We start from the raw sequence: 12,454 nt of genomic DNA, 5'->3' as shown, positions 1-12,454 counted from the left end.
GCCTGCTCATGGGAGAGGGAGTTGGTCACAGCTACAGGTTGGCCTTTGGTCAAGGGATGCAGCGTTCAGGGCTCCCAAACACTCGGCTGCCGCGGTCCAGCCTTGGCAGGGTTCAGGGTCCCCGAAGGACGGAGGGCGCAGGCGTATGAAGAGTCAGACGCCCGACTGGATGCCGGAGAACAGCCGGCCTCTGTGGGACTGACCGAACTCAGTTTGATTTAGGCTTTATTTTTATAGAGATTGTTGCATAACATTAAAGGAACAGGTGCATGGTGTGATCAGTTAAGCAGAAAAACCAATACAGAGGTAACCAGGAAAAGTACAAGAATTTCCATAGTTTCAGCTATGTTAAACAAAGGTTGTTTTGACCAGGAGAGCCATTAATCAGACAATTTGAAATAGCTGTATGTACAAAGTTTGAATGTCTTATTGTTTATTAAAGGTCTTAGAATTTGACATGGGGCAAAAGGTACGCTAGACTGAGAAGAGGTTAGGAAATTCATTATAAGCCTTTTTGATGTCTAACTTAGCTATCCATCTTTCTTCCCAAATGTTTCTCTATGTACTATGGACTCTAACTCCTTGGTAATTGTATCTACGTGCTTAGTTTATAGTAGCTAAAAAGCTTCTCCTGTTTCTTTGCCTGCTAAGTTCTAATTAATGTATATTCCTGTTCAAGGTAAAGGAGGGGCTGTTACTCCAACAACTTTTAGACATTCAGGGGCTATTTCATTAGAGGGAACTTTGTTCTCTGGTCAAGAAATTGTTTTGTACAACTTCATTGGAATTATGTGAATCAATGAACCTGAAATACAGGTGTCTAACAGTCCCACCACCTTTTGATCACCAAAACAAACATGTAAGGAGAGACAGGAAATCCAGCCACAGTTGCCTCTGCCTTGCAGATGCATCCCAACTGTCCCGACCGTGTCAAGGGACAGTTGCTGGCAAGCTCCCAACACTCGGCGGAGCCAGAGTGAAGTTTTCCAACATTGGGGGCTGGTGGGGAAAGAAGACCCGAGAGGGAACTGGCCTTTGCCGCTGTCCTGTGAACCTGAGCCACTTGCCACCAGGTTCCTCCTCACACGGTTGGGATCCAGGGCACAGTGCCTCAGGGGCAAGGCCAGAGAGCCCAGGAGGACTGAGTGACTCCGGAGCCCTCCCCGAGGGCTCTCCTGCCCTGGGCCAGGCCAGGGGCAGTTGGTTTCCCACAGGTCCTGTGGGGCAGGGCCAACGTCAGGCGGACCCTTGGCAGCCCTGTGAGCCCCACCAGAAGCTGCACAGCAGTGAGAACCATGGGCTGTGTTCCTGAGGGGTGAGCCCCACTTGGGGGTTGGGGACGCCCTGTGTCCAGAAAGCTGGAGTGGAGAACAGGATTATGGGACTCACCCCAGCGGCCGGGGCCCGCAGGTGGCACAGAGCCCCGCCCCCAATGGGCAGGGGAGCACCAACAGCCTGGGCCTGGCAGGCCTGGAACCTACCCTGTGCCCAGGCCCCTCCGCCCTTGCCACCTGTGTCGGTTTCCTGTGGCCGCGGTAACATGGCCACAACCTTAGTTGTGGAGCACACACTGGCTATCTCAGAGTTTCTGGGGGTCAGGGGTCTGAGCCGTGCCTCACTGGCCCAAGGTCAAGCATGGGGCAAGGGCTCGACCTAGGGGAGAATTGGTTCACTTTTCCAGCTTCTAGAGGCCACCGGCGATCCTTGGCTTGTGGCCCCTTCCTCCATCTTCAAAGCCAAAGCCAGCAAAGTTGGGGGGGGTCCTCACAGCACAAACTGTGACTTCCCCTCCTCACATCTCTCCCGGGTGCTCCTCTGCCTTTCTCTTCCATGTTTAAGGACCCTGGTGGCTGTCACACTGGGCTGAGGGGGATGATCCGGGTACTCTTCCTAGAGTCAGCGGAGGGGCTACTTTATTTTTTAATCATTTTTTATTTTTCAGTTACAGTTGACATGCAATGTACTAGTTTCAGGTGTACACGCCTGTGATTAGACATTATATAACCTACTGAGGGAGCAGCTGATAATTCGCACGCCCATCCGACACCATGCAGTTGTTAGAGTGTCACTGACTGTGTTCCCTACGCTGCGCTTTACAGCCCCCGCTGCTCTGTTCCCGCCGGTTTGTACTTCTTGATCCCATCCCTTTATCAACATGAAAAACATTCAAACCTGCAGAGAATTTCTGGGAGTTTATTTGAGCCAAACTGATGACAGTTGCTGGGAAGAAAACCTCGACAGATTGAGGAGACGCTCTGGAATGTGGCCATTTTGCACCTTATTTTATATATGGCGATCACACAAAATCCACTGGCGACAGATGAGGGAGGCGGGAGAAAGCAAAGGGGGGATCTGCTGGGATTGGATGAAAAGTAAAATGACAGACACACACTTCTTTTACACAGGTGGGTACAGGAGGGCTAACAGCAATTAACCTGATACTAACAATGAGGGGGTTGTGGGAAGTGCTGGTCCTTCGAGTGGTCCAAAAAAAGGAAATTACTTTGACATTCTAAAGGTATGTTATGCAGATGCAGAAAGACAGACAGGCTTCAGGTAGAGACTTTTTGTCAGGGAAGATTTTGGCCTAGAACAAGATTGCCTGCCATAAATTGCTTTTAGTGAGTAAGTCTACATTTCAGACCACTTGTGAGTTTCTAAGGCCGCCTCCAAGGCCTCCCCTGAGCTTGTCAGGTTTTGTAAGGGGACCCTTTTCATCCATAGCCTTTTGTGCCCAGTCCCCAACCCTCTTCCCATACAGCAGCCATCAAAATGGTCTCTGTGAGTCTGTTTCCGTTCTGCCTGTTTGTTTAGTTTTTTAGATTCAATTGTTGATATATATTTATTGACATTTTATTGTTCATATTTTTTAAAGATTTTATTTATTTATTTTTAGGCAGGGGAAGGGAGGGAGAAAGAGAGGGACAGAAGCATCAGTGTGTGGTTGCCTCTCGCAAGCCCCCTACTGGGGACCTGGCCTGCAACCCAGGCCTGTGCCCTGACTGGGAATCGCACTGGCGACCCCTTGGTTCGCAGGTTGGCGCTCAATCCCCTGAGCCACACCAACCAAGGCTATTGTTCATATATTTTTTAAATTATTTTTTCTTCTTCTGAAGGAAGACCCTTTAACATTTCATGTAATAATGGTTTGGTGCTGATGAACTCCTTTAGCTTTCCTTTTCTCGTCTGGGAAGCTCTTTATATATTCTTTGATTCTAGATGATAGTTTTGCTGGATACAGTAACCTTGGTTGTACGTTCTTGCTTTTTATCACTTTGAATGTGTTTTGCCAGTCCCTTCTTGCCTGCCAGGGTTCTGTGGAGAAATCACTGACAGTCTTGTGGGCACTCCTCTGTAGGTGACTCTCTGCTTTTCTCAGGCTGCTTTCAAGATTCTCTTTATCTTTAACCTTTGGCATTTTAATTATGATGTGCCTTGGTGTGGTCCTCTTTGTGTCCAACCTGTCTGGGACTCTGTGCTTCCTGCACTTGTATGTCTATTTTTGTCTATTTCCTTCACCAGGTTGGGGAAGTTTTCTGTCATTATTTTTTAAAATAGATTTTCAGTTTCTCAGTCTCTCTCTTCTCCTTCCAGCACCTCTAACCCCCGTGATGCACATCTCGGTACTCTTGAAGTCGCCCCAGAGACTCCTTCCACTATCATCTTTTTCTTTTTTCTGTTCTGATTGGGTGTTTCTTGTGTCCTTATATTCCGAGATTTTATTTATTTAGAAAGAGGGGGAGGGAAGGAGAGAGAGGGAGAGAAGCATTATTGTGTGAGAGAGAAACAGTTGCCTTTCGCATGCTCCCAACTGGGGACCTGGCCCACAACCCAGGTATGTGCCCTGACTGAGAATTGAACCCGTCACCTTTCAGTTTGTAGGCCGGTGCTCAACCCATTGAGCCACACTAGCCAGGGCCCAAATTGACGATTTAATTCTTGGCTTCATCTACTCTACTGTTGATTCCCTGTAAATTACTCTTTTTTGGAAATTTATGTTTATTCTATTTCTTTCCATTACCATTTAGTCCCCTTATACTCCCCTCTCCACCTGCCGTTCTTCATTTCAGTTCCTTTTTTATGCTGTTGAGGTTCTTACTAAGTCCATTGAGCATCTTTACAACCAGTCTTTTAACCTCTGCATCTAGTACATTGCTTGTCTCCATTTTGTTTAGTTCTTTCTCTGGAGTTTTGTTCTGGTCTCTCATCTTTGGACATGTTTCTTTGTCTTCCTGCTTTGATGGCCCCCTGCGTCTGTTCCTGTGTAAGCCGATGGGGAGGGGACCCCCAAATTGGTACATAGGAGTCAGTGCTTAAAACAACAGAAATGCATGGTCTCATAGTCCCAGAGGCCGGAAGTCTACCCCCAAGGTATGGCCGGCGCCAAGCTCTCTCTGCAGCTGTAGGGGGTCGTCCTGCCTCTCCCAGCTTCTTGTGTTTTGCTGGCAGTCCGTGGTGCCCCTTGGTTTGCAGCTGCACACGCCCAATCGCCGCCTTCGTCGTCACATGGCTTCTCCCTGTGCGTCTGTCCTTACGTGGCCATCCTCTCACAAAGACCCCAGTCATACTGGGTTGGGGGCCCACCCTACCCCACTTCCTCCTAACTAACTATACCTGCGATGATCCCAGTTTTCGCTAAGATCAGATTCTAAGGTACTGAGGGTCACGGCTTCAACACACCTTCATTGGGGGGACAGAATTAAACAAGTCAACCCATAGTACCACCCTCATAGTTTACTGTCTTGGTCTTCCTTAGGGCTTTTTAGATATATCAAGGATGTTCTAAAATACCAGCTGCCCTTGGGTTGCAGGGAGAAGCAGGAGTGGTTCCCCCTACCAGCCTGGCACGCATGGCCTGGCCTAGCTCACCAGCACCCCAGCTCTGCAGGCCCCCAGAACCGAGGAGACCCTGAGGAGAGGACCCTGGCCTACCCATAGGAGCCAGTGCGGTGGGACAGGATCTTTGGGGCTCCCACACACCCCCTAACTAGTCAGGTAACAGAGCCCACTGAACAATCAACACAGGTAATCTCACTGTCTGGAAGGAGGCTGGGCATTTCTGGGTCAGTTCTCCACCGCTTGCAGCATCTGGGAGCATCCTGGCACTTTGGCCCTGTTCAGCTCAGCCCCACATTTAAGAGAAGGGAGGCAGATTATCCAACCTCATCCGGAGTGAGTGGCAGGGCACTCCCTGGCCAGGACTTCAGTTTGGAGCAGCAAGTCTGGCGCCCCAAATTCAGCTGCTTTTCATGCTCCGACTTGGCTGCAGAACAGGGGAGAAGAGCAGGTGAGAAGTCTGCCGAGGTCCAGGCCCGCTGGTTGTTGCTCAGGCTTTGGCCAGCAGGGGGCAGCTGAGTCCACCCCTTCCTCCTCCAGTTCTTGGCACAGGCCGCAAACCAGCACCACCCACCCGGATCTGTGCAGCTGGAAAATTCCAGGGCTAGGCCCGGCGCTGCGCGCCCCCACCCTCGCTGAGCCGGTGTTCTGGCTCCTGACCGCCACCGCCTTCCTCTGGGCCCTGTTGGAGGGTCTCTGGATCTCCACGAGTACCAGATGCAGGGGTTCCCCCCAGGTTCCTCTTTTGGTGATGGACCCATGTTCTCCAAAAATCATGATCTAGATCCTGAAAACAGATTCTGCTTTGGAACTTTTTAAAAATTTTCCTGTGAAATGACAACTGAGTCAAAATGTTTAAAACCAGGGTTATTGGGGGGAATCCAGGAGGTGGGTGGACACACCCTGGGACTACTCATCTCCCTCCTGCTTCTCCCTCCTGCTGCGCCCTGCGCCCACAGGAGCTGACTGTCCCAGCTCCCTCCCCCTTCCCAGCTGTCCTGTTCCCTCTCTCGGCACCTCTCTCCCCCACCTCCACCCGTACTGAGCCCTGCAGCTTCTTTAAACTACTTGTCATAACTATAATTTGCAGGAGGGGGAATAATAATAGTCCCAGCTCTTCCCTAGGACTTCTGTGTCTCCTGCCCATTTGACCTTGGCATTTGGTGGAGGGGGTGGTGGTGACTGTTGACATTCTGGGCCAGTGAGAGCACAGGCCTCCCTCAGAACATCAAGGTCAGCAGGCCTCCAAGGGCAAAGGGAACCATTCAGAGGGTTTCTGCTTTCCCAGTAGAAGCCCTGGCTCCTTGCACACTTTGCTTGCAAATGTAACTCAGGCGGGCCAAGGAGGGTGAGAACAGAAAGCCACCTTCAGAGGCTCAAGGACAGTCTGAGTCACCAGGGCTCTGGGGTCCCACTGTGGGGCCAACAAGGCTCAGGCCTGACGACTGACCACGGACAGGGCCCCAAGCAGAAGTGGGAGGCTCTGGCCGTGGGGGCTGCAGGCAGGCCCTGGGGAAGGCAGAGGGTTGCTTAGGGGCTGTGCAAACCTAGGGGTGGAAGGTGGTGGGTGTGGCTATCCGCCCAGAGGAGCACTCACTGGGATTCCTGGTGGGTGGGGCTGGGGGAGCGGCTGGCAGGGCACAGGCCAAAGGGTGGGGGTCTCTGAAAGCTGGGACTGGCTGAGTTGGCAACAAGGGGGCCTAGGAGGTCAGTGGTTGAGGGAGGTAAGCCTTGGGGGAGCGGGTTCGTCATTCCACAGGCCTTCCCGCTGCTGGAGGCTGGGGAGCAAGAACACAGCTGCTTGGCATGGGGAGGGAACACGTGGGTCTGGTGAGCACTTAGGAGCAGGGGCTTCAGGACATAGGGAGCCAGTGAGGAGTTGGCAGGAGAAGGGCAGAGCAGGCTGCAGACAGAAGGCCAGCTTGGGCAGGGCCGAGGGAAGGTGGGAGGGGTCGTAGGGCTGGGGCTCCAAGGGCCCGGTGTCCAGGAGTTAGGGGGTACAGGTGGCAGGGAGTCTGGGAGATCTGGATGCAGGGGACTGACACCATCAGATTTATCTCCTGGAGGCCTGGCCCTGGCATGGGGGAGGACCCCAAGCTGATCTGCCCTGGCAATGGCCAAGAAAGGGCATCAGGGATTCAGACCCCAAAGGCCCTGCAACCCCCAGGGGAGACACGGATCAAATGTGAGAAGTCCTCTCCTCAACTTAGGATTTCCTCCCAGCTTCCTGCACCTCTTTCTGGCTCATATGAGACAAACAAGTGGAAACTTAAAATGCAGGTGGGTTGGCCCACCTCCTCCTGTGTTAATAAACCAGGGAATGGGGAGTGTCCACCACCCACACCCTCTCCCACAAATGCCTTCTGCCAGCTTTTGCTCCCCTCCCCATTCCGGGCATTTCCTGTGACCTGCTGGGCCTGCCCGCAGAGAGCAGCCCCCCACTGTCCCCTTGTCTGCTGACCTGGAAGCTCATGGCTGGACAGGCCCCCAGGTCTGGGACCATCTTCGAGTTCGTGGGGCTGATGCTTCAGTCAGTCCATGAATATCACAAATGGTTACTGAGAGCCTCCCTGTGGACAGGGTGACCTTTACAAAACAGGCTGGTCAACACATTTACTGAGGCTCACTTGGTGCCAGGAACACACCAGGGACGGCCAGGTGCAAAGATCCCATGGAGGGCAAAACAGATGAAAACCCCTTCCTGCAGGAGCTCAAGTCCCGGTGGGGTGGGCAGCTCCCTGAGAAGGTGACCTCTGGGCAATGCCTGAAGGGGCGGAGGGAGGGCTGGGCTGGGGGCCACTGAGTGACGCACCTCCAGCAGAACAATACTCAGAATTAGGAAGTGGGAAGGAGGAAGGAAAGCTGGGCTTCCAGGGGTTAAGGGCGTGCCCAGGGTCAGGCTGCTGTGAGGTGGGGTGCACTGGCTGGAGCCCAGACTGAGGCCCAGCTTCCTGTGGGGACTGGCGGCTGGGGGTGGGGTCCAGGCTGCTGTGACGCCAGCAAGCAGGAAGGGCTCCCTGCCAGCGCCCAGTGACTCTGCAGTTTCCTTTCCCAGAAAGGGCTGAGACTAGGGAGGGGACTCACTGTTCACAGGGTCCTCACAGTTCAGAGGAGACAGCCCCAGCTGGGGGACTCTTGTAAGCAGAGAGCCCAAGGTGACCTAGGCCACAGCTCTGGAACTGGACCCATGGGGGATGGGGTGGAGTTCTGGCATAGTCTCAAGCGGCAGCAATACTGCCCTTGTCCTGCCCTAGGTGTGAACCTAAAATGCCACCCCTTTCTACCCTCTTCTCTCTCTTCTCGAGGGGCTCCTGAGAAAACCTGGGTCCTTTCCTGGGCTGGTGTGTGTTTGGAAACAGCAGAGCTGAGCTAACTTCAGAACAAGATGGGGAAAGAGCCATGACCGTGAGAAAGGACTTGGAGCCCGGGCCCTGCCCTGAAATCCGGATGTTGCCCAAGGGGCCCTCTCCTGCTCCTCTTTCCCCTCCCACCCCAAGCACCTGAGTGGGCTGCCTTGGGCCCAGGCCCCAGTCCGGGCTGGGGAGGGCGTCTCCACCCGACCCCACCCAGGAGCCCAAGTCCTGTTTACTGCTGTTTCCTGGAACAACTTGTTTTGAACTGGAGAAATCTGCTGACACACTGCAGCCCTGCTCTCCTTCCCCCCACCCCCACTGCCCCAGGTCAGGGAGGAGGGATTTTTAGCCTTATTTGTAGAGAAAGAGGCAGATGTCTGTGGGATGTCTGTGGGATGTTTGCCCGCTGCACTGTGAGCACTGCCTTGGCCCCCACCCCCAAGGCAGGACAGAGGCGTCCCTGGGTGGTTATCTATCCTCATTTCCTCTCCCCCCCAAACACATCCCTTCCCCCAAAGACAACCACTGTGCAATCCAAGGCCAGGAAAGCTTCTCTGCAAGGATCCTCTGCCACTGAGCCAGTTTGTCCTATGGTGGCCAGGGTGCTCCAGACACAAGTCACAAAGGTCCTAAACTCTGTAGAATGCTTTATGTGTTGCTAGCTCCACCTACTCCTACTCTTTGGAAAAATAAAACCCAAGGTAGTTTGTTTCTGGGACTTAGGGTATGCAGGAGAGTAGCAGGCTGAGACATAAGTGAGGCCCAGGAGGCAGCCCCAGCCTGTGCCTGCTGCCGCTCAGGCGCCTTGTGGATAAATAAAGGGCTGACCCCACGGCCTGGGGATGACACAGCAGGAAGGCACTTGCTTCATGTTACACAGACCTCTCTGCTTTCTGGAACATTCTGACAGGCAATTCCCTTCTTCCCCACTGTTCTCTCAAGCCCAGTCTCCCCAACCCACCCGTGAAAACGCTGCCGGGACAAGATCTTGGAGAAGGGTGAGCTGTCAGAATCTTCCCTGGCAGAAGTGCTCAGCTAAGTGGCCAGGGAGAACAGGCCTGGGCTTGCTGGACACGCAAACTCCTGTGCCCAGGGTCACATGAGAGTCATCAGCTTTCCGAGAACCACAGGGAGGGGAGACAGCTGGGCCCAGCCCTGACTGCAGATGCCATCTCCAAGAGACAAAGGGAAAAACCCACCCCTGGCTCCTCCTGGTTGCCAAGGGGGCCTGTTGTCACCAGATGGTTTTGTTTGGGGCCTGGGTGGTTACTCTGGGAGGAGACTTTCCGGCAGGGAGTTGGCCCAGTGGCCACTCTCAGTTCTGGTTACTCCAACCGCTGCCCTTTTCCCACCCTGTACTTCAGGGGCCAGAGCTGTGTGCATGGGGCTCCCAGGCTAGGGTTCCGCCTCCCCCTCATTTGGACCCCACATTAGTACAAGAGGTGCTAACTATTCTTTTCAAAATACCAAGCGCTCAGGAGCAGCCTGGCCTGGGGGGTGGGGGGTGGAGACAAGAGTTCAGCCCTTCGCGTGTGCCTCAACTTTAGGACTCCAAGGCTGCCCCCCACCCCGCGCATATGGGCTGCCAGTGGGTGCTGCCCACAGTAGGCACCAAAGGGGCTCCCGAAAACAAGACAAAAAACACAAAACACAAAAACAAACGGGCTCCCTGAGGCCCACCACAGGCATAAACTACCCTGGACAAATTAGTGTTTCAAAGAAACTTCCTCTTCTCCCATTTCCCAATTCAGAAATGAAAGTGATTGAATATACCCTTTTGTCTGGTTGCCACGCAGTTGCAGACAAGATCTTTTTGTTACTTTGCAACTGGCTTTTCCCACTTAGTAAGTAGTACATCATGAACAATCACTAAGTATTGTGTGGTATCCAGGCAGGGACAGCTTTTCTTGTGGATTACTTCAAACTGCCAGGCCCCCTGGTAACAGCATACCAAATCCATGACGCACACCCCTCAAGCTACCGTGGCAGTTTGGGGCTAAACTTTTTAAGCAACTTGCTCCAATCTTTTTTTAACTTTTTCATTTAAAAATATTTAAAAAATTGGCCTAACCATTTTGAAAAATAACAAAATCACACCACTGTTTCTTTACGGGGCACGGCTGTAAGCACAGCGATGTGCACGGTTCTCTAAGGTGGGGGCCTCGCAGCCAACACCCCCAGCTTCTCTAGGGAGGCAGCCGCCCCGCCCCCACCCGCCTGGGCGCTGACGTCACCGGAGCTCACGCGGTCGAGCCACCGCCCGCTGAGTCAGGCGCTGCTGCCGCGATAGTGATGCGCCCTCTGCAGAGATCCCTCCGCGGCCTCCTGGAATTTTCCAGACGCTTTGCTGGCCCTTCTTTTGGCGGGTGGGCGGGTGACCTGAAGCGGCCCCAGGAGTTTGTGTCGCCCCCTCGGGAGAGCGGCCCGAAGCGGCCTTCCCTACTCAGTTCCTCTCTCAGGGAATGGTGGGCACCTGCGCTGCCGTCACCGAACGAAAAGGGGACTACACCCCCTTCCAGGGAACCCTCCCAAATGTGACCTTGACTTTTGTGGTCATGAAGCACTGCCCGGGGGCGGGGGGGGGTGAGGGGGGGGTGTCACGAGAGACAGAGCACCGCCCCTGCGGTTTTCTCGGGCAGGGCAGGGCCGGACTTTTTTTCCGGTGGCAGTGGAAGAATCGTCCCGTTGAGAAATGCCCTGGGTGATGCGGCCAAGGGCTATAAAAGCAAAAAATAAGTAGTGGCCCGTCCAGCAGGAGTTAGCGACAGGAAGGGCTGCACTCTTTGGGCTAGTTGTGTGGGAGGAAGTGGCCAGTTCAGGGACTCAGGGGATAGATGAGGGCAATGGCAGAGTTAAGAGAGGCTGGGGAGGTGGGGGTACAAGGAGAAGGAAGGTTAGGGGGAGGCCTAGATCTTGGGGAAACTCTGCCGCAGAAAGCAGTGGGGAAAGGGCCGACAGTAACCGAGGGGGTGGACGGCAACGTTCCAGTCCAGGCTGTCGCTGCTGCCCGTCCGAGAAGGGGCACTTGACTCCTGGGAGGGTGCCAGCCTTACCTGGCCTGAGAACGCCCCCCCATGCCTTGGTCTGCGTGGAAGGAGGAAGGCAGAGACAGGAGGAGGTGGGGGACTGAGACTGAGGGTCTCGCCACACCTGCAGTTCCAGGTGGAATTGGCAGATGATGCCCTGAAAGTGATCTAGGAGGAAGGCAGGCCGTGGGGTAGGCTCGCAGGTGGGCTGGGAGGGCGGAACTTGAACTTGTCGATACCAGCAGTCCCCCTTTTTTTCCAGACAAAGGGTTGTGAACCCGCTTGGGGATGAGGCCTGGTCTTGTGGAAATTGCACTTAGCTTCGCTGGGCTGACGGCTCTGGCCCAGGGTGGTATGTAACTTTGGTTTGGCCTGGGAGAAGGGCCAGGCCAGGCCCAGTTTGGTGGAACCCAGGTCGGCGGCAAGGGTGGTTCGAGGAGTGATTCAGGAGGTAGGGCGCCACTCTGAAAGGTCACGGCTGTGGCGCCTCGTGTGTCCGACAGGCGGGGCTGCTGAGGCAGGGCGTTTGTACGTCTGGATGAAATTGACCCACGCTTTATTTTCCAGGTGGCAGTGTTACCCCTTTGGAGTTTTCCTCTAGGTTTGGTGTTAACATCTCCTGTGAACTCGCTCTGCCCCTTCTCCTCCCTTTAATTCTCTTCATTTACCTAAAACATTGCTTCTGGTGATCTGGTAAGCCTGGGAAAGTTGGAGTCCTGTCGGAGTCGGTATTGTTGGTAATCTTCAAGGAGGAGATGCTCTCCCTGCCGAGACTCTGGGTGGGGCGGGTTGGTGTTGCTGGCCCGTGAAGAGGGTGGGGACTGAACGTGCACCCTTGGGTGGGCCCGCAGCTGTGGCGGTATCAGCTGAAAGTTACAAAAGCGCCTCATGGGCCATGGTTTGTTACTATAGTGTTCATCATGGCGACCAGATGGCACCAGGAGACATGGAGCCCCCTGACCAGTGTGAGTCGTAGCAGTGCAGGAGGGGAGACCCTGAAGGAGAGAACCCGCCTAAATTGATGCCTGCAGATTGAATTTCCAGAGGCTTGGGAGGAGGAAGTTCTCCAGTGTCATGGTTCCAGGCCCTGCTGAGGAAGCCCCTGTATTCTGGAGGCCATCCTTTAAGGTTTTCAGATGAGCTTCTGAGGGGGCAGTCTTAAAAAGTCCAGATCAGATGCATCCGGGCCATCGGCAGCTGCGTTTATTTCAGTTTTGATCTTGGAGCACCAGCTTCCTG

General features: G+C 54.0%; 1 long non-coding RNA gene across 3 annotated transcripts; it reads right to left on the bottom strand.

Moving 5' to 3' along the window:
* Positions 1-2,022: 2,022 nt before the first annotated feature.
* On the bottom strand, positions 2,023-7,999 carry LOC119050301 (uncharacterized). 3 transcript variants are annotated; one of them, XR_008390482.1, is made up of 4 exons: positions 7,298-7,999; positions 5,467-5,623; positions 5,163-5,263; positions 2,023-3,703 (listed from the first exon to the last, which is right to left on the bottom strand). It is a non-coding gene; the product is annotated as an uncharacterized LOC119050301 (long non-coding RNA). The 3 variants fall into 3 exon arrangements; XR_005082723.2 differs by having other exon boundaries at positions 5,551-5,623; positions 7,298-7,994; XR_008390483.1 differs by lacking the exon at positions 5,467-5,623 and having other exon boundaries at positions 7,298-7,979.
* Between the last annotated feature and the right edge of the window lie 4,455 nt (positions 8,000-12,454).

This window comes from Artibeus jamaicensis, unplaced genomic scaffold (genome assembly GCF_021234435.1).
Source record: "Artibeus jamaicensis isolate MK-2021 breed Jamaican fruit bat unplaced genomic scaffold, CSHL_Jam_final scaffold_614, whole genome shotgun sequence".
Taxonomy (NCBI): domain Eukaryota; kingdom Metazoa; phylum Chordata; class Mammalia; order Chiroptera; family Phyllostomidae; genus Artibeus; species Artibeus jamaicensis.
The sequence above is the reverse complement of the archived record's forward strand: the minus strand, read 5'-3'. Positions and strand labels throughout refer to the sequence as shown.